This window comes from Castor canadensis, chromosome 7 (assembly GCF_047511655.1).
Source record: "Castor canadensis chromosome 7, mCasCan1.hap1v2, whole genome shotgun sequence".
Taxonomy (NCBI): domain Eukaryota; kingdom Metazoa; phylum Chordata; class Mammalia; order Rodentia; family Castoridae; genus Castor; species Castor canadensis.
The window spans coordinates 85337630-85358417 of NC_133392.1; positions in this window are offsets into that span (position 1 = coordinate 85337630).

The following is a 20788-nucleotide window of genomic DNA, read 5'->3' on the forward strand; positions in this document are numbered from 1 at the left end:
TTGGGCCTGTTTATAGCCAACAGAGCCTATCTCCACCTTGGAACACGAAAGTTTCAGGAAGAATTTCTTTCAAAAACAAACTCTATTCTCACGGGGAAAAATGTGCCAGATGCTCCTGCTTTGAACACAGCTGCTTTACTTCGAGAGGTACATGTGATTCATCAACTCTGCTGAGTAGGCCATTTTGGAAAGAAAACATTCCTTCCTCTACCTTAAACGTTCTGATTTGCAGGGAGTATTCTTTTCAGACACTAAGTAAATTCTCACCAGGAATCAATGCACTACATGTTGCAGCTCTAACATGGATGGTTTTCTTTGGAGAGGTACATGTATTTCTTCAACACAGCTGAATAGGCTTACTTGGAGCACACAGAACCAATCTTCACCTTGAAACACCTAGTTGCAGGGAGCATTCCCTTAAAAACTAACTCAGTTATCCCAGGAAAGCAACGTGCTATCTAGAAGCTCCTGCTTCTAACACAGCTGGTCATCTTTGGAGAGATACATTTATTTCTTCAACTTAGCTATTAGGCCAATTTGAACACAATGAGACTTTCCCCCCCATGAAAACTATGACTCACAGGAAATATTTCCTTCAAATTCTAACTCCATTCTCACAAGGAAACAATGTTCTTGATGCTGCAGGTTCTAACGTAGATAGTTTTTCTGGGAGAGATACATGTGTTGCTTCATCTCACCTGAAGGGGTCTATTTGGAGAAAAGAGATCCTATCTCCACCTTGAAACGCGTGAGTTGCTGGAAGAATTCCTTGAAAATACTAACTCAATTTTCACCAGGAAGCACTGTGCTAGATGCTATGGCTTCTAACACATACTGGTTTATTTGGAAAGGTGCATGTGTTTCTTCACCTAAGCTGAATAGTCTGATTTGGAACAATATTGGCCTATGTATACCTTAATAACTATGATTTTCAGAAGGTATGCCTTTCACAAGTTAACCCAATTTTCATGGGGAAACAATGTGCTACATGCTATGGCTTCTAACACAATTACTGACTTTCAAGAAATACGTGTGTTTCTTCATCTTAGGTGAGCAGGCCTCCTTGGAACAAAAGAGCCAATCTCCACCTTGAAACACATAAGTTGCAGGAAGTATTGTTTGTAAAGCTACTGAAGTCTCACATGGAACAATGTGCTACACGTTCCTGCTGCTAACTCTGATGGTTCTCTTTCAAGAGACAAATGAGTTTCTTCAACTTAGGTGAGTAGGACTCTTTGGAGCAAAATGAGCCTTTCTCCACCTTGAAAATTCTCATTTGCATCAAATATTCTTTCCAAAACTAACTCCATCTGACTGGAAAACAACGTGCTAGATGCTCCTGCTTCTAAAAGAGATGGTCATGTTTCGAAAGAATCATTTGTTTCTTCATGTTCACTTAACAGGCCTACTTGGAACAAAATGAGTCTTTCTCCACTTTGAAAACTGTGAGGAGCTTGAAGTGTTCCTCTGAAATACGACCTGAATTCTCAGAAGGAAACATGTGCTAGTTGTTCCAAAACACATGGGTTTCTTTCAAGAGATAGATGTGTTTCATCAACTTAACTGTGTAGGCCTAATTGGAACAAAGAGAGCATAACTCAACCTAAGACAACTCACGTATCAGGTAGGATTCCTTTGCTAAACTAACCCAGTTCTAACAGCAACACAATATGTTAGATGCAGCAGCTTATTACGTAGGTGAATTTCTTCAGAAAGGTACACGTGCTTCTTCACTTCTGGTTAACATACATACTTGGAACAAAAGCAGCCTTTGCCCACCTTGAAACACTTACGTTTGAGGAAGCATTCCAGTCAAAACCTACTCAATTCTCAGTGGAAATAATGTGGTAGATGCTCCTGCTTCTAACACACATGTTGGTCTTTTGAGAGATTCATTTGTTTCTTCATCTTAGATGAATAGTCCTAGTTGAAGAAAAATGAGACTTAATCCTCCTTCAAAATTCTGATTTGCAGGAAGTATTCCTTACAAAAACTAATCAATATTCAGAGGGAAACAATGTGCTAGATGCTGCAGCTTCTAACATCGAAGGTTTTCTTTGGCGAGTTACATGTGTTTCTTCAACTACCCGAATAGGCCTATTTGGAGCATAGAGAGCCAATCTGAAGCTTCCCAAAATTAAGTGGCAGGCAGTATTCCTTTCAAAAACAAACTCAGTTCTCACAGGGGTAAAATGAGCCTAGATGCTCCTGCTTATAACACAGATGGATTTCTTTGAGAGACACATGTGTTGCATGAACTCAGTTGAGTAGGCCAATTTGGAACAAAAAGAACCACCTCCCTCCACCTACAAAATTTTGTTTTGCAGGAAGTATTCCTTTGAAATGAACTCAAAACTCACAGGGAAAACATGTGCGAGATGCTGCAGTTTGTACCATACATGGTTTCCTTTAGAGAGATATATTTCTTTCTTCCACTCACCTGAACAAGTCTGTTTGGAGACAACAGAGTGTATCTCCACCTTGACACACCTTAGTGGCAGTAAAAATTCCTTGCAAAAACTAAGTCCATTTTCACAGGGAAACAATGTGCTACATGCTATGGCTTCGAACACAAATTGGTTTCTTTCCAGAGGTACATGTCTTTCTTCAACTAAGCTGAATAATCCTATATGGAACAAAATATGCCTTTCTCCACCTTGATCACTAGGATTTGCAGGAAGTATTCCTTTCCCAAACTCTCTTAATTCTCACAGGGAAACAATGTGCTTAGACACGACTGCTTCTAACACAGATGTCTTTCTTTGGAGCGATATACGTGCTTCAACTTAGCTGAAAAGGCCTATGGGAAGCAGAAGGAGCCCATCATCACCTTGAAACACCAAAGTTGAAGCAAGTATTTCTTTCAAAAACCAACTGAATTCTCACAGGGAAACAATGTGCTAGATGCTGTAGCTTCTAACATGGATGTTTTTCTTTCGGGAGACCCATGTGTTTATTGAACTCAATCAATTAGGCTTATTTGGAGAAAAGAGAGTATGTGCACCTTGAAACACCTAATTTGCAGGAAGGATTCCTTACAAAAACTACTCACTTATCATAGGGTAACAATGAGCTAGAAGCTCCTGCTTCTAACATAGATGGCTTTCTTTCGAGAGATAAATGTGGTTCTTCAACTTTGCTGAATAGGCCTATTTGGAAAACAATGAGCCTTTTTCAACCTCGAAAACACTTATTGCAGAAAGTATACCTTTCAAAACTAACTCAGTTCTCATAGGGAAAAATGTGTCATATGCTACTTCTTCTAATACAGATTGGTTTCCTTCAAGAGCCACATGTTGTTCTTCACTTAGCTGAATAGCTCTATTTGGAACAAAATGAGCCTTTCTACACCTTGAAAACTATGGATTGCAGAAAGTATTCCTTGCAAAATTAACTCAGTTCTCACGGAGAAATAATATCCTACATGCTGTGACTTCTAACACACATGGCATCATTTCGAGAGATACGTGTATTTTCAAACTAGCTGAAAAGGCATACTGGAAGCAAAAGGAGCCTAGGACCACCTGAAAACACTTACGTTGCAGGATGTAGTCCTTTCAAAATGTAACTCAATTATTACAAAGAAAAAATGTTCAAGATACGGTAGCTTCTATCACGGATGGGGTTCTTTGGAGATAAACATGTGTTTCTTCAACTCAGCCGAATAGTCCTATGTGGAGCAAACAGAGCCTATGTCGCCTTTGAAACAACTAGGTTGGAGGAATCATTCCTTGGAAACCGAACTCAATTCTCCAAGGGAAACAAAGTGCTAGATGTACCTATTTCTGACACACATGATTTTCTTCAACAGTTTCATTTGTCTCTTCAACTTAGCTGAATGGGCCTACTTGAAACAAAATGAGCCTTTCACCACCTTCATAAATATGATTTGCAGGAACTATTCCTTTCAAAAACTAACTCAACTCTCAGAGGGAAACAATATGCTACATGCTACTACTTCTACTACACATGTGTTTGTAGCAGAGATACATGTGTTTCATCAACTCAGTTGAATAGGCCTATTTGGAACAAAGAGAGCCTCTCTCCACCTTGAAACACCTTAGCTGCAGGAAGCATTCCTTTCAAAAAGTAACTCAGTTATCACAGGAAAACAATGTGCTAGATGTTCCTGTTTATAACACAGATGGTGTTCTTTGGAGAGATTCATATGTTTCCACCACTTCGCTGAATAGGCCTATTTGAACAAATAAGATTTTCCCCTCTTGGAAAACTATGATGGCATTCCTGTCAAAACCTAACTCAATTCTCACAGGGAAACTATGCGCTACATGGTGCAACTTCTAACACAGATTTTTTGATAGAGATCCATGTGTTCCTTCAACTCAGGTGAAGAGGCCTGATTACAGCAAACAGACCAACCTCCACTTTGAAACACCGACATTGCTGGAACAATTCACTCAAAATCTAACTCAATTCTCTCAGGGGAACAAATTGCTAGATGTTCGTGCTTCTAACCTTGACAGTTTTCTTCCCAGAGATACATTTATCTTTGACTCAGCTGAATTGGAGCATTTGGGGCAAGCAGACCTACCTGCACTTTGAAACACCAAAGTTGCAGGAAGAATTCCATTTAAAAACTCCCTCCATTCACACAGGGAAACAATGTTGTAGTTGTCACAGCCTCTAACTTGGATGGTTGTCTTTAGAGGCAAAGAAGGGTTCCTTCATGTCAGCTGATTGGGCCTGTTTATAGCCAACAGAGCCTATCTCCACCTTGGAACACGAAAGTTTCAGGAAGAATTTCTTTCAAAAACAAACTCTATTCTCACGGGGAAAAATGTGCCAGATGCTCCTGCTTTGAACACAGCTGCTTTACTTCGAGAGGTACATGTGATTCATCAACTCTGCTGAGTAGGCCATTTTGGAAAGAAAACATTCCTTCCTCTACCTTAAACGTTCTGATTTGCAGGGAGTATTCTTTTCAGACACTAAGTAAATTCTCACCAGGAATCAATGCACTACATGTTGCAGCTCTAACATGGATGGTTTTCTTTGGAGAGGTACATGTATTTCTTCAACACAGCTGAATAGGCTTACTTGGAGCACACAGAACCAATCTTCACCTTGAAACGCCAAGTTGCAGGGAGCATTCCCTTAAAAACGAACTCAGTTATCCCAGGAAAGCAACGTGCTATCTAGAAGCTCCTGCTTCTAACACAGCTGGTCATCTTTGGAGAGATACATTTATTTCTTCAACTTAGCTATTAGGCCAATTTGAACACAATGAGACTTTCCCCACCATGAAAACTATGACTCACAGGAAATATTTCCTTCAAATTCTAACTCCATTCTCACAAGGAAACAATGTTCTTGATGCTGCAGGTTCTAACGTAGATAGTTTTTCTGGGAGAGATACATGTGTTGCTTCATCTCACCTGAAGGGGTCTATTTGGAGAAAAGAGATCCTATCTCCACCTTGAAACACGTGAGTTGCTGGAAGAATTCCTTGAAAATACTAACTCAATTTTCACCAGGAAGCACTGTGCTAGATGCTATGGCTTCTAAAACATACTGGTTTATTTGGAAAGGTGCATGTGTTTCTTCACCTAAGCTGAATAGTCTGATTTGGAACAAAATTAGCCTATGTATACCTTAATAACTATGATTTTCAGAAGGTATGCCTTTCACAAGTTAACCCAATTTTCATGGGGAAACAATGTGCTACATGCTATGGCTTCTAACACAATTACTGACTTTCAAGAAATACGTGTGTTTCTTCATCTTAGCTGAGCAGGCCTCCTTGGAACAAAAGAGCCAATCTCCACCTTGAAACACATAAGTTGCAGGAAGTATTGTTTGTAAAGCTACTGAAGTCTCACATGGAACAATGTGCTACACGTTCCTGCTGCTAACTCTGATGGTTCTCTTTCAAGAGAAAAATGAGTTTCTTCAACTTAGGTGAGTAGGACTCTTTGGAGCAAAACGAGCCTTTCTCCACCTTGAAAATTCTCATTTGCATCAAATATTCTTTCCAAAACTAACTCCATCTGACTGGAAAACAACGTGCTAGATGCTCCTGCTTCTAAAAGAGATGGTCATGTTTTGAAAGAATCATTTGTTTCTTCATGTTCACTTAACAGGCCTACTTGGAACAAAATGAGTCTTTCTCCACTTTGAAAACTGTGAGGAGCTTGAAGTGTTCCTCTGAAATACGACCTGAATTCTCAGAAGGAAACATGTGCTACTTGTTCCAAAACACATGGGTTTCTTTCAAGAGATAGATGTGTTTCATCAACTTAACTGTGTAGGCCTAATTGGAACAAAGAGAGCATAACTCAACCTAAGACAACTCACGTATCAGGTAGGATTCCTTTGCTAAACTAACCCAGTTCTAACAGCAACACAATATGTTAGATGCAGCAGGTTATTACGTAGGTGAATTTCTTCAGAAAGGTACACGTGCTTCTTCACTTCTGGTTAACATACATACTTGGAACAAAAGCAGCCTTTGCCCACCTTGAAACACTTACGTTTGAGGAAGCATTCCAGTCAAAAACTACTCAATTCTCAGTGGAAATAATGTGGTAGATGCTCCTGCTTCTAACACACATGTTGGTCTTTTGAGAGATTCATTTGTTTCTTCATCTTAGATGAATAGTCCTAGTTGGAGAAAAATGAGACTTAATCCTCCTTCAAAATTCTGATTTGAAGGAAGTATTCCTTACAAAAACTAATCAATATTCAGAGGGAAACAATGTGCTAGATGCTGCAGCTTCTAACATCGAAGGTTTTCTTTGGCGAGTTACATGTGTTTCTTCAACTACCCGAATAGGCCTATTTGGAGCATAGAGAGCCAATCTGAAGCTTCCCAAAATTAAGTGGCAGGCAGTATTCCTTTCAAAAACAAACTCAATTCTCACAGGGGTAAAATGTGCCTAGATGCTCCTGCTTATAACACAGATGGATTTCTTTGAGAGACACATGTGTTGCATGAACTCAGTTGAGTAGGCCAATTTGGAACAAAAAGAACCACCTCCCTCCACCTACAAAATTTTGTTTTGCAGGAAGTATTCCTTTGAAATGAACTCAAAACTCACAGGGAAAACATGTGCGAGATGCTGCAGTTTGTACCATACATGGTTTCCTTTAGAGACATATATTTCTTTCTTCCACTCACCTGAACAAGTCTGTTTGGAGACAACAGAGTGTATCTCCACCTTGACACACCTTAGTGGCAGTAAAAATTCCTTGCAAAAACTAAGTCCATTTTCACAGGGAAACAATGTGCTACATGCTATGGCTTCGAACACAAATTGGTTTCTTTCCAGAGGTACATGTCTTTCTTCAACTGAGCTGAATAATCCTATATGGAACAAAATATGCCTTTCTCCACCTTGATCACTAGGATTTGCAGGAAGTATTCCTTTCCCAAACTCTCTTAATTCTCACAGGGAAACAATGTGCTTAGACACGACTGCTTCTAACACAGATGTCTTTCTTTGGAGCGATATACGTGCTTCAACTTAGCTGAAAAGGCCTATGGGAAGCAGAAGGAGCCCATCATCACCTTGAAACACCAAAGTTGAAGCAAGTATTTCTTTCAAAAAAAAACTGAATTCTCACAGGGAAACAATGTGCTAGATGCTGTAGCTTCTAACATGGATGTTTTTCTTTGGGGAGACCCATGTGTTTATTGAACTCAATCGATTAGGCTTATTTGGAGAAAAGAGAGTATGTCCACCTTGAAACACCTAATTTGCAGGAAGGATTCCTTACAAAAACTACTCACTTATCACAGGGTAACAATGAGCTAGAAGCTCCTGCTTCTAACATAGATAGCTTTCTTTCGAGAGATAAATGTGGTTCTTCAACTTTGCTGAATAGGCCTATTTGGAAAACAATGAGCCTTTTTCAACCTCGAAAACACTTATTGCAGAAAGTATACCTTTCAAAACTAACTCAGTTCTCATAGGGAAAAATGTGTCATATGCTACTTCTTCTAACACAGATTGGTTTCCTTCAAGAGCGACATGTTGTTCTTCACTTAGCTGAATAGCTCTATTTGGAACAAAATGAGCCTTTCTACACCTTGAAAACTATGGATTGCAGAAAGTATTCTTGCAAAATTAACTCAGTTCTCACGGAGAAATAATATCCTACATGCTGTGACTTCTAACACACATGGCATCATTTCGAGAGATACGTGTATTTTCAAACTAGCTGAAAAGGCATATTGGAAGCAAAAGGAGCCTAGGACCACCTGAAAACACTTACGTTGCAGGATGTAGTCCTTTCAAAATGTAACTCAATTATTACAAAGAAAAAATGTTCAAGATACGGTAGCTTCTATCACGGATGGGGTTCTTTGGAGATAAACATGTGTTTCTTCAACTCAGCCGAATAGTCCTATGTGGAGCAAACAGAGCCTATGTCGCCTTTGAAACAACTAGGTTGGAGGAATCATTCCTTGGAAACCGAACTCAATTCTCCAAGGGAAACAAAGTGCTAGATGTACCTATTTCTGACACACATGATTTTCTTCAAGAGTTTCATTTGTCTCTTCAACTTAGCTGAATGGGCCTACTTGAAACAAAATGAGCCTTTCACCACCTTCATAAATATGATTTGCAGGAACTATTCCTTTCAAAAACTAACTCAACTCTCAGAGGGAAACAATGTGCTACATGCTACTACTTCTACTACACATGTGTTTGTAGCAGAGATACATGTGTTTCATCAACTCAGTTGAATAGGCCTATTTGGAACAAAGAGAGCCTCTCTCCACCTTGAAACACCTTAGCTGCAGGAAGCATTCCTTTCAAAAAGTAACTCAGTTATCACAGGAAAACAATGTGCTAGATGTTCCTGTTTATAACACAGATGGTGTTCTTTGGAGAGATTCATATGTTTCCACCACTTCGCTGAATAGGCCTATTTGAACAAATAAGATTTTCCCCTCTTGGAAAACTATGATGGCATTAATGTCAAAACCTAACTCAATTCTCACAGGGAAACTGTGCGCTACATGGTGCAACTTCTAACACAGATTTTTTGATAGAGATCCATGTGTTCCTTCAACTCAGGTGAAGAGGCCTGATTACAGCAAACAGACCAACCTCCACCTTGAAACACCGACATTGCTGGAACAATTCACTCAAAATCTAACTCAATTCTCTCAGGGGAACAAATTGCTAGATGTTCGTGCTTCTAATCTTGACAGTTTTCTTTCCAGAGATACATTTATCTTTGACTCAGCTGAATTGGAGTATTTGGGGCAAGCAGACCTACCTGCACCTTGAAACACCAAAGTTGCAGGAAGAATTCCATTTAAAAACTCCCTCCATTCACACAGGGAACCAATGTTGTAGTTGTCACAGCCTCTAACTTGGATGGTTGTCTTTAGAGACAAAGAAGGGTTCCTTCATGTCAGCTGATTGGGCCTGTTTATAGCCAACAGAGCCTATCTCCACCTTGGAACACGAAAGTTTCAGGAAGAATTTCTTTCAAAAACAAACTCTATTCTCACGGGGAAAAATGTGCCAGATGCTCCTGCTTTGAACACAGCTGCTTTACTTCGAGAGGTACATGTGATTCATCAACTCTGCTGAGTAGGCCATTTTGGAAAGAAAACATTCCTTCCTCTACCTTAAACGTTCTGATTTGCAGGGAGTATTCTTTTCAGACACTAAGTAAATTCTCACCAGGAATCAATGCACTACATGTTGCAGCTCTAACATGGATGGTTTTCTTTGGAGAGGTACATGTATTTCTTCAACACAGCTGAATAGGCTTACTTGGAGCACACAGAACCAATCTTCACCTTGAAACACCTAGTTGCAGGGAGCATTCCCTTAAAAACTAACTCAGTTATCCCAGGAAAGCAACGTGCTATCTAGAAGCTCCTGCTTCTAACACAGCTGGTCATCTTTGGAGAGATACATTTATTTCTTCAACTTAGCTATTAGGCCAATTTGAACACAATGAGACTTTCCCCCCCATGAAAACTATGACTCACAGGAAATATTTCCTTCAAATTCTAACTCCATTCTCACAAGGAAACAATGTTCTTGATGCTGCAGGTTCTAACGTAGATAGTTTTTCTGGGAGAGATACATGTGTTGCTTCATCTCACCTGAAGGGGTCTATTTGGAGAAAAGAGATCCTATCTCCACCTTGAAACGCGTGAGTTGCTGGAAGAATTCCTTGAAAATACTAACTCAATTTTCACCAGGAAGCACTGTGCTAGATGCTATGGCTTCTAACACATACTGGTTTATTTGGAAAGGTGCATGTGTTTCTTCACCTAAGCTGAATAGTCTGATTTGGAACAATATTGGCCTATGTATACCTTAATAACTATGATTTTCAGAAGGTATGCCTTTCACAAGTTAACCCAATTTTCATGGGGAAACAATGTGCTACATGCTATGGCTTCTAACACAATTACTGACTTTCAAGAAATACGTGTGTTTCTTCATCTTAGGTGAGCAGGCCTCCTTGGAACAAAAGAGCCAATCTCCACCTTGAAACACATAAGTTGCAGGAAGTATTGTTTGTAAAGCTACTGAAGTCTCACATGGAACAATGTGCTACACGTTCCTGCTGCTAACTCTGATGGTTCTCTTTCAAGAGACAAATGAGTTTCTTCAACTTAGGTGAGTAGGACTCTTTGGAGCAAAATGAGCCTTTCTCCACCTTGAAAATTCTCATTTGCATCAAATATTCTTTCCAAAACTAACTCCATCTGACTGGAAAACAACGTGCTAGATGCTCCTGCTTCTAAAAGAGATGGTCATGTTTCGAAAGAATCATTTGTTTCTTCATGTTCACTTAACAGGCCTACTTGGAACAAAATGAGTCTTTCTCCACTTTGAAAACTGTGAGGAGCTTGAAGTGTTCCTCTGAAATACGACCTGAATTCTCAGAAGGAAACATGTGCTAGTTGTTCCAAAACACATGGGTTTCTTTCAAGAGATAGATGTGTTTCATCAACTTAACTGTGTAGGCCTAATTGGAACAAAGAGAGCATAACTCAACCTAAGACAACTCACGTATCAGGTAGGATTCCTTTGCTAAACTAACCCAGTTCTAACAGCAACACAATATGTTAGATGCAGCAGCTTATTACGTAGGTGAATTTCTTCAGAAAGGTACACGTGCTTCTTCACTTCTGGTTAACATACATACTTGGAACAAAAGCAGCCTTTGCCCACCTTGAAACACTTACGTTTGAGGAAGCATTCCAGTCAAAACCTACTCAATTCTCAGTGGAAATAATGTGGTAGATGCTCCTGCTTCTAACACACATGTTGGTCTTTTGAGAGATTCATTTGTTTCTTCATCTTAGATGAATAGTCCTAGTTGAAGAAAAATGAGACTTAATCCTCCTTCAAAATTCTGATTTGCAGGAAGTATTCCTTACAAAAACTAATCAATATTCAGAGGGAAACAATGTGCTAGATGCTGCAGCTTCTAACATCGAAGGTTTTCTTTGGCGAGTTACATGTGTTTCTTCAACTACCCGAATAGGCCTATTTGGAGCATAGAGAGCCAATCTGAAGCTTCCCAAAATTAAGTGGCAGGCAGTATTCCTTTCAAAAACAAACTCAGTTCTCACAGGGGTAAAATGAGCCTAGATGCTCCTGCTTATAACACAGATGGATTTCTTTGAGAGACACATGTGTTGCATGAACTCAGTTGAGTAGGCCAATTTGGAACAAAAAGAACCACCTCCCTCCACCTACAAAATTTTGTTTTGCAGGAAGTATTCCTTTGAAATGAACTCAAAACTCACAGGGAAAACATGTGCGAGATGCTGCAGTTTGTACCATACATGGTTTCCTTTAGAGAGATATATTTCTTTCTTCCACTCACCTGAACAAGTCTGTTTGGAGACAACAGAGTGTATCTCCACCTTGACACACCTTAGTGGCAGTAAAAATTCCTTGCAAAAACTAAGTCCATTTTCACAGGGAAACAATGTGCTACATGCTATGGCTTCGAACACAAATTGGTTTCTTTCCAGAGGTACATGTCTTTCTTCAACTAAGCTGAATAATCCTATATGGAACAAAATATGCCTTTCTCCACCTTGATCACTAGGATTTGCAGGAAGTATTCCTTTCCCAAACTCTCTTAATTCTCACAGGGAAACAATGTGCTTAGACACGACTGCTTCTAACACAGATGTCTTTCTTTGGAGCGATATACGTGCTTCAACTTAGCTGAAAAGGCCTATGGGAAGCAGAAGGAGCCCATCATCACCTTGAAACACCAAAGTTGAAGCAAGTATTTCTTTCAAAAACCAACTGAATTCTCACAGGGAAACAATGTGCTAGATGCTGTAGCTTCTAACATGGATGTTTTTCTTTCGGGAGACCCATGTGTTTATTGAACTCAATCAATTAGGCTTATTTGGAGAAAAGAGAGTATGTGCACCTTGAAACACCTAATTTGCAGGAAGGATTCCTTACAAAAACTACTCACTTATCATAGGGTAACAATGAGCTAGAAGCTCCTGCTTCTAACATAGATGGCTTTCTTTCGAGAGATAAATGTGGTTCTTCAACTTTGCTGAATAGGCCTATTTGGAAAACAATGAGCCTTTTTCAACCTCGAAAACACTTATTGCAGAAAGTATACCTTTCAAAACTAACTCAGTTCTCATAGGGAAAAATGTGTCATATGCTACTTCTTCTAATACAGATTGGTTTCCTTCAAGAGCCACATGTTGTTCTTCACTTAGCTGAATAGCTCTATTTGGAACAAAATGAGCCTTTCTACACCTTGAAAACTATGGATTGCAGAAAGTATTCCTTGCAAAATTAACTCAGTTCTCACGGAGAAATAATATCCTACATGCTGTGACTTCTAACACACATGGCATCATTTCGAGAGATACGTGTATTTTCAAACTAGCTGAAAAGGCATACTGGAAGCAAAAGGAGCCTAGGACCACCTGAAAACACTTACGTTGCAGGATGTAGTCCTTTCAAAATGTAACTCAATTATTACAAAGAAAAAATGTTCAAGATACGGTAGCTTCTATCACGGATGGGGTTCTTTGGAGATAAACATGTGTTTCTTCAACTCAGCCGAATAGTCCTATGTGGAGCAAACAGAGCCTATGTCACCTTTGAAACAACTAGGTTGGAGGAATCATTCCTTGGAAACCGAACTCAATTCTCCAAGGGAAACAAAGTGCTAGATGTACCTATTTCTGACACACATGATTTTCTTCAAGAGTTTCATTTGTCTCTTCAACTTAGCTGAATGGGCCTACTTGAAACAAAATGAGCCTTTCACCACCTTCATAAATATGATTTGCAGGAACTATTCCTTTCAAAAACTAACTCAACTCTCAGAGGGAAACAATGTGCTACATGCTACTACTTCTACTACACATGTGTTTGTAGCAGAGATACATGTGTTTCATCAACTCAGTTGAATAGGCCTATTTGGAACAAAGAGAGCCTCTCTCCACCTTGAAACACCTTAGCTGCAGGAAGCATTCCTTTCAAAAAGTAACTCAGTTATCACAGGAAAACAATGTGCTAGATGTTCCTGTTTATAACACAGATGGTGTTCTTTGGAGAGATTTATATGTTTCCACAACTTCGCTGAATAGGCCTATTTGAACAAATAAGATTTTCCCCTCTTGGAAAACTATGATGGCATTCCTGTCAAAACCTAACTCAATTCTCACAGGGAAACTGTGCGCTACATGGTGCAACTTCTAACACAGATTTTTTGATAGAGATACATGTGTTCCTTCAACTCAGGTGAAGAGGCCTGATTACAGCAAACAGACCAACCTCCACCTAGAAACACCGACATTGCTGGAACAATTCACTCAAAATCTAACTCAATTTTCTCAGGGGAACAAATTGCTAGATGTTCGTGCTTCTAATCTTGACAGTTTTCTTTCCAGAGATACATTTATCTTTGACTCAGCTGAATTGGAGTATTTGGGGCAAGCAGACCTACCTGCACCTTGAAACACCAAAGTTGCAGGAAGAATTCCATTTAAAAACTCCCTCCATTCACACAGGGAACCAATGTTGTAGTTGTCACAGCCTCTAACTTCGATGGTTGTCTTTAGAGGCAAAGAAGGGTTCCTTCATGTCAGCTGATTGGGCCTGTTTATAGCCAACAGAGCCTATCTCCACCTTGGAACACGAAAGTTTCAGGAAGAATTTCTTTCAAAAACAAACTCTATTCTCACGGGGAAAAATGTGCCAGATGCTCCTGCTTTGAACACAGCTGCTTTACTTCGAGAGGTACATGTGATTCATCAACTCTGCTGAGTAGGCCATTTTGGAAAGAAAACATTCCTTCCTCTACCTTAAACGTTCTGATTTGCAGGGAGTATTCTTTTCAGACACTAAGTAAATTCTCACCAGGAATCAATGCACTACATGTTGCAGCTCTAACATGGATGGTTTTCTTTGGAGAGGTACATGTATTTCTTCAACACAGCTGAATAGGCTTACTTGGAGCACACAGAACCAATCTTCACCTTGAAACACCTAGTTGCAGGGAGCATTCCCTTAAAAACGAACTCAGTTATCCCAGGAAAGCAACGTGCTATCTAGAAGCTCCTGCTTCTAACACAGCTGGTCATCTTTGGAGAGATACATTTATTTCTTCAACTTAGCTATTAGGCCAATTTGAACAAAATGAGACTTTCCCCACCATGAAAACTATGACTCACAGGAAATATTTCCTTCAAATTCTAACTCCATTCTCACAAGGAAACAATGTTCTTGATGCTGCGGGTTCTAACGTAGATAGTTTTTCTGGGAGAGATACATGTGTTGCTTCATCTCACCTGAACGGGTCTATTTGGAGAAAAGAGATCCTATCTCCACCTTGAAACACGTGAGTTGCTGGAAGAATTCCTTGAAAATACTAACTCAATTTTCACCAGGAAGCACTGTGCTAGATGCTATGGCTTCCAACACATATTGGTTTATTTGGAAAGATGTGTGTGTTTCTTCACCTAAGCTGAATAGTCTGATTTGGAACAAAATTAGCCCATGTATACCTTAATAACTATGATTTTCAGAAGGTATGCCTTTCACAAGTTAACCCAATTTTCATGGGGAAACAATGTGCTACATGCTATGGCTTCTAACACAATTACTGACTTTCAAGAAATATGTGTGTTTCTTCATCTTAGCTGAGCAGGCCTCCTTGGAACAAAAGAGCCAATCTCCACCTTGAAACACATAAGTTGCAGGAAGTATTGTTTCTAAAGCTACTGAAGTCTCACATGGAACAATGTGCTACACGTTCCTGCTGCTAACTCTGATGGTTGTCTTTCAAGAGACAAATGAGTTTCTTCAACTTAGGTGAGTAGGACTCTTTGGAGCAAAATGAGCCTTTCTCCACCTTGAAAATTGTCATTTGCATCAAATATTCTTTCCAAAACTAACTCCATCTGACTGGATACCAACGTGCTAGATGCTCCTGCTTCTAAAAGAGATGGTCATGTTTCGAAAGAATCATTTGTTTCTTCATGTTCACTTAACAGGCCTACTTGGAACAAAATGAGTCTTTCTCCACTTTGAAAACTGTGAGGAGCTTGAAGTGTTCCTCTGAAATACGACCTGAATTCTCAGAAGGAAACATGTGCTACTTGTTCCAATACACATGGGTTTCTTTCAAGAGATAGATGTGTTTCATCAACTTAACTGTGTAGGCCTAATTGGAACAAAGAGAGCATAACTCAACCTAAGACAACTCACGTATCAGGTAGGATTCCTTTGCTAAACTAACCCAGTTCTAACAGCAACACAATATGTTAGATGCAGCAGCTTATTACGTAGGTGAATTTCTTCGGAAAGGTACACGTGCTTCTTCACTTCTGGTTAACATACATACTTGGAACAAAAGCAGCCTTTGCCCACCTTGAAACACTTACGTTTGAGGAAGCATTCCAGTCAAAACCTACTCAATTCTCAATGGAAATAATGTGGTAGATGCTCCTGCTTCTAACACACATGTTGGTCTTTTGAGAGATTCATTTGTTTCTTCATCTTAGATGAATAGTCCTAGTTGGAGAAAAATGAGACTTAATCCTCCTTCAAAATTCTGATTTGCAGGAAGTATTCCTTACAAAAACTAATCAATATTCAGAGGGAAACAATGTGCTAGATGCTGCAGCTTCTAACATCGAAGGTTTTCTTTGGCGAGTTACATGTGTTTCTTCAACTACCCGAATAGGCCTATTTGGAGCATAGAGAGCCAATCTGAAGCTTCCCAAAATTAGGTGGCAGGCAGTATTCCTTTCAAAAACAAACTCAGTTCTCACAGGGGTAAAATGTGCCTAGATGCTCCTGCTTATAACACAGATGGATTTCTTTGAGAGACACATGTGTTGCATGAACTCAGTTGAGTAGGCCAATTTGGAACAAAAAGAACCACCTCCCTCCACCTACAAAATTTTGTTTTGCAGGAAGTATTCCTTTGAAATGAACTCAAAACTCACAGGGAAAACATGTGCGAGATGCTGCAGTTTGTACCATACATGGTTTCCTTTAGAGACATATATTTCTTTCTTCCACTCACCTGAACAAGTCTGTTTGGAGACAACAGAGTGTATCTCCACCTTGACACACCTTAGTGGCAGTAAAAATTCCTTGCAAAAACAAAGTCCATTTTCACAGGGAAACAATGAGCTACATGCTATATCTTCGAACACAAATTGGTTTCTTTCCAAAGGTACATGTCTTTCTTCAACTAAGCTGAATAATCCTATATGGAACAAAATATGCGTTTCTCCACCTTGATCACTAGGATTTGCAGGAAGTATTCCTTTCCCAAACTCTCTTAATTCTCACAGGGAAACAATGTGCTTAGACACGACTGCTTCTAACACAGATGTCTTTCTTTGGAGCGATATACGTGCTTCAACTTAGCTGAAAAGGCCTATGGGAAGCAGAAGGAGCCCATCATCACCTTGAAACACCAAAGTTGAAGCAAGTATTTCTTTCAAAAACCAACTGAATTCTCACAGGGAAACAATGTGCTAGATGCTGTAGCTTCTAACATGGATGTTTTTCTTTCGGGAGACCCATGTGTTTATTGAACTCAATCGATTAGGCTTATTTGGAGAAAAGAGAGTATGTGCACCTTGAAACACCTAATTTGCAGGAAGGATTCCTTACAAAAACTACTCACTTATCACAGGGTAACAATGAGCTAGAAACTCCTGCTTCTAACATAGATGGCTTTCTTTCGAGAGATAAATGTGGTTCTTCAACTTTGCTGAATAGGCCTATTTGGAAAACAATGAGCCTTTTTCAACCTCGAAAACACTTATTGCAGAAAGTATACCTTTCAAAACTAACTCAGTTCTCATAGGGAAAAATGTGTCATATGCTACTTCTTCTAATACAGATTGGTTTCCTTCAAGAGCGACATGTTGTTCTTCACTTAGCTGAATAGCTCTATTTGGAACAAAATGAGCCTTTCTACACCTTGAAAACTATGGATTGCAGAAAGTATTCCTTGCAAAATTAACTCAGTTCTCACGGAGAAATAATATCCTACATGCTGTGACTTCTAACACACATGGCATCATTTCGAGAGATACGTGTATTTTCAAACTAGCTGAAAAGGCATACTGGAAGCAAAAGGAGCCTAGGACCACCTGAAAACACTTACGTTGCAGGATGTAGTCCTTTCAAAATGTAACTCAATTATTACAAAGAAAAAATGTTCCAGATACGGTAGCTTCTATCACGGATGGGGTTCTTTGGAGATAAACATGTGTTTCTTCAACTCAACCGAATAGTCCTATGTGGAGCAAACAGAGCCTATGTCGCCTTTGAAACAACTAGGTTGGAGGAATCATTAGTTGGAAACCGAACTCAATTCTCCAAGGGAAACAAAGTGCTAGATGTACCTATTTCTGACACACATGATTTTCTTCAAGAGTTTCATTTGTCTCTTCAACTTACCTGAATGGGCCTACTTGAAACAAAATGAGCCTTTCACCACCTTCATAAATATGATTTGCAGGAACTATTCCTTTCAAAAACTAACTCAACTCTCAGAGGGAAACAATGTGCTACATGCTACTACTTCTACTACACATGTGTTTGTAGCAGAGATACATGTGTTTCATCAACTCAGTTGAATAGGCCTATTTGGAACAAAGAGAGCCTCTCTCCACCTTGAAACACCTTAGCTGCAGGAAGCATTCCTTTCAAAAAGTAACTCAGTTATCACAGGAAAACAATGTGCTAGATGTTCCTGTTTATAACACAGATGGTGTTCTTTGGAGAGATTCATATGTTTCCACAACTTCGCTGAATAGGCCTATTTGAACAAATAAGATTTTCCCCTCTTGGAAAACTATGATGGCATTCCTGTCAAAACCTAACTCAATTCTCACAGGGAAACTGTGCGCTACATGGTGCAACTTCTAACACAGATTTTTTGATAGAGATCCATGTGTTCCTTCAACTCAGGTGAAGAGGCCTGATTACAGCAAACAGACCAACCTCCACCTTGAAACACCGACATTGCTGGAACAATTCACTCAAAATCTAACTCAATTCTCTCAGGGGAACAAATTGCTAGATGTTCGTGCTTCTAATCTTGACAGTTTTCTTTCCAGAGATACATTTATCTTTGACTCAGCTGAATTGGAGTATTTGGGCCAAGCAGACCTACCTGCACCTTGAAACACCAAAGTTGCAGGAAGAATTCCATTTAAAAACTCCCTCCATTCACACAGGGAAACAATGTTGTAGTTGTCACAGCCTCTAACTTGGATGGTTGTCTTTAGAGGCAAAGAAGGGTTCCTTCATGTCAGCTGATTGGGCCTGTTTATAGCCAACAGAGCCTATCTCCACCTTGGAACACGAAAGTTTCAGGAAGAATTTCTTTCAAAAACAAACTCTATTCTCACGGGGAAAAATGTGCCAGATGCTCCTGCTTTGAACACAGATGCTTTACTTCGAGAGGTACATGTGATTCATCAACTCTGCTGAGTAGGCCATTTTGGAAAGAAAACATTCCTTCCTCTACCTTAAACGTTCTGATTTGCAGGGAGTATTCTTTTCAGACACTAAGTAAATTCTCACCAGGAATCAATGCACTACATGTTGCAGCTCTAACATGGATGGTTTTCTTTGGAGAGGTACATGTATTTCTTCAACACAGCTGAATAGGCTTACTTGGAGCACACAGAACCAATCTTCACCTTGAAACACCTAGTTGCAGGGAGCATTCCCTTAAAAACTAACTCAGTTATCCCAGGAAAGCAACGTGCTATCTAGAAGCTCCTGCTTCTAACACAGCTGGTCATCTTTGGAGAGATACATTTATTTCTTCAACTTAGCTATTAGGCCAATTTGAACACAATGAGACTTTCCCCCCCATGAAAACTATGACTCACAGGAAATATTTCCTTCAAATTCTAACTCCATTCTCACAAGGAAACAATGTTCTTGATGCTGCAGGTTCTAACGTAGATAGTTTTTCTGGGAGAGATACATGTGTTGCTTCATCTCACCTGAAGGGGTCTATTTGGAGAAAAGAGATCCTATCTCCACCTTGAAACGCGTGAGTTGCTGGAAGAATTCCTTGAAAATACTAACTCAATTTTCACCAGGAAGCACTGTGCTAGATGCTATGGCTTCTAACACATACTGGTTTATTTGGAAAGGTGCATGTGTTTCTTCACCTAAGCTGAATAGTCTGATTTGGAACAATATTGGCCTATGTATACCTTAATAACTATGATTTTCAGAAGGTATGCCTTTCACAAGTTAACCCAATTTTCATGGGGAAACAATGTGCTACATGCTATGGCTTCTAACACAATTACTGACTTTCAAGAAATACGTGTGTTTCTTCATCTTAGGTGAGCAGGCCTCCTTGGAACAAAAGAGCCAATCTCCAACTTGAAACACATAAGTTGTAGGAAGTATTGTTTGTAAAGCTACTGAAGTCTCACATGGAACAATGTGCTACACGTTCCTGCTGCTAACTCTGATGGTTGTCTTTCAAGAGACAAATGAGTTTCTTCAACTTAGGTGAGTAGGACTCTTTGGAGCAAAATGAGCCTTTCTCCACCTTGAAAATTCTCATTTGCATCAAATATTCTTTCCAAAACTAACTCCATCTGACTGGAAAACAACGTGCTAGATGCTCCTGCTTCTAAAAGAGATGGTCATGTTTCGAAAGAATCATTTGTTTCTTCATGTTCACTTAACAGGCCTACTTGGAACAAAATGAGTCTTTCTCCACTTTGAAAACTGTGAGGAGCTTGAAGTGTTCCTCTGAAATACGACCTGAATTCTCAGAAGGAAACATGTGCTAGTTGTTCCAAAACACATGGGTTTCTTTCAAGAGATAGATGTGTTTCATCAACTTAACTGTGTAGGCCTAATTGGAACAAAGAGAGCATAACTCAACCTAAGACAACTCACGTATCAGGTAGGATTCCTTTGCTAAACTAACCCAGTTCTAACAGCAACACAATATGTTAGATGCAGCAGCTTATTACGTAGGTGAATTTCTTCGGAAAGGTACACGTGCTTCTTCACTTCTGGTTAACATACATACTTGGAACAAAAGCAGCCTTTGCCCACCTTGAAACACTTACGTTTGAGGAAGCATTCCAGTCAAAACCTACTCAATTCTCAGTGGAAATAATGTGGTAGATGCTCCTGCTTCTAACACACATGTTGGTCTTTTGAGAGATTCATTTGTTTCTTCATCTTAGATGAATAGTCCTAGTTGAAGAAAAATGAGACTTAATCCTCCTTCAAAATTCTGATTTGCAGGAAGTATTCCTTACAAAAACTAA